Source organism: Myotis daubentonii, chromosome 12, assembly GCF_963259705.1.
Source record: "Myotis daubentonii chromosome 12, mMyoDau2.1, whole genome shotgun sequence".
Lineage (NCBI taxonomy): Eukaryota > Metazoa > Chordata > Mammalia > Chiroptera > Vespertilionidae > Myotis > Myotis daubentonii.
The window spans coordinates 40,990,551-40,992,413 of NC_081851.1; the positions used below are offsets into that span (position 1 = coordinate 40,990,551).

General features: G+C 40.5%; 1 protein-coding gene across 5 annotated transcripts in view; it reads right to left on the reverse strand.

Moving 5' to 3' along the window:
- Positions 1-417: 417 nt before the first annotated feature.
- The window catches only part of MEIS1 (Meis homeobox 1), a 135,166-nt gene continuing 133,720 nt past the window's right edge, over positions 418-1,863 (reverse strand). For all 5 annotated transcript variants that reach the window (XM_059659612.1, XM_059659615.1, XM_059659610.1 and 2 more), the window contains one exon: positions 418-1,863. This exon is cut by the window's right edge and continues 1,569 nt beyond it. The gene's annotated coding sequence lies outside the window, so the exon portion shown is untranslated.

Below are 1,863 nucleotides of genomic sequence, written 5' to 3' on the forward strand. Positions count from 1 at the left end.
CATATTATTCATTTCGAATGTGTTATAATTACAACTGATTAAATATGATAGGGTAAAATATTTTTGATTTTTCGCAAAATATTTAAATCACACTAAAAAGTAGTCTTGTTCAGCCAGTGCCCCTCCCCCCCCCAAATAAAAATAAAAAGCAGGTACAGTTGTGTGCCCTTGTTTAGAAGAAGGCGTTTTGTTTTTCCCTTTTAAGAAACAGAAAAAATACTCTCAGCGCCTCTATTATTTCGCTCTTTCGAATAAGTGTCCTCCACCACCTCAGAGCTGGCTCTGAAATTTACAAGAGGAAGAGCTGAAATCGCAATAAGGGGGAGGAGGGTGTCGATGCAGGGAAAAGGGACCCACAGAGAGCAAAACCATCACAAAAGCATCACACGGAGGGGGGAACGCAGGGAAAGAACACAGTTTTATTTTTTTCTAATTCACTGGACAATAATGATCTTGATTTTCATAGCCTCCATATTCCCTAATTCCTCTTCACGTGTACCTTCTGCGCGCATTCTCTCTCTCTCTCTCTCTCTCTCTCTCTCTCTCTCTCTCTCTCTCTCTCTCTCTCCCTTCTGCCCTCCCTCCCTACCTCCTCCCGTTCCTTTCCCTCCCCCACCCGGCAAGAGCTTCCTCCAGAATAAAGGCAGAAAATAACCAACTTACCCAGGCATGTACTGGGGAGGAGGGGCACATGGATGGTTAGTTTATAAAGTTTGTTATTAATTTTTAAAGTAAATAAATGGTTGTTAACGGCTAGTAACCACCTATCAAAAGAGAAGTATTTCACTAATATGGACTATTTATGTAGAAGAATTGCCACCGGGCCCAAAGGGGAAATTTAAACAATTCCATATATGGGGTGGGGGCGGGGTGGAGTGGAGGGCGCTGCGCGGGGAGGACTGGGGGCGGGGGTGGGGGGGGGCGCTGTGAAGGCTGAGTCAGACTCTCCATCCGCCCGTCCACGTGTTTAGACACAAGGCCCGTAAACAAAAGGTGAGAGTGCGCACTGCTGCTCCCGCAGGTGAGTCAGTCAATCACACGTCACCTAGTAAAGCCAACCCACAGCTGGTTTCCCTTTTCAAATAGAAAATAGAATTGTTCAGGGCGGGTTTATAGAGTGGCACGGGCCTGAATGTCAGACTTGAGTTTAAGGCGCTCTCCTCCAACCCATCCTTTGTTTACAAAGCAATCACTGCTTAAAGGCTGATTTTTAAAAACGAATTTGCCTTAATTAAAATATTTGTGCATTTTCCTTAGCTTTGGGAAGCACTTTTATAGCAGCAATTTTATTTAAATAAAATTATAAGCTATTCCAGCTTAAACATGTTATTTTGTACCATTTAGCTGGCTGCCATGCAGAAATTCTGTACAGCTGTTCTGGAAAATTAGTTAATAACCAGTTTTATCCAATGAGAACATAGAGCATATTTATAAAAATTAGATTTTGAAGTCTGGCCTCTTCAATTCACATCGTTAATTTCCTAATAAACATCTACTGCTCATCCTAGGTAACATCCTTAGTAAAAGACTTAACTCTGTACTTGGTTTGCCATTATGTGCAAGAATAATTTCACTGATATTAGATGAGTAATTCTGTTGCTTGTACTCTGAGTCTACGGTTAGGTTAGTGCCCTTAGGCCTTAAATTTGCTGATATTAGGAGTTCATTAAGTCAGCGTAAAGAAATCAGTAACTATTATTAAATAATTTACTTTGTAGTTAAAATTTTTCAAATACGTATATGTCTTAGGGAGCCAAAATTAATTTTTATATTTACTGCATTGATCATCAAAAATTTTTTTGGGGGGGCAGTAAACACATTTTTCAAGCAGTGGAGTCAGCATGACAAAAATAATCTTGTTTT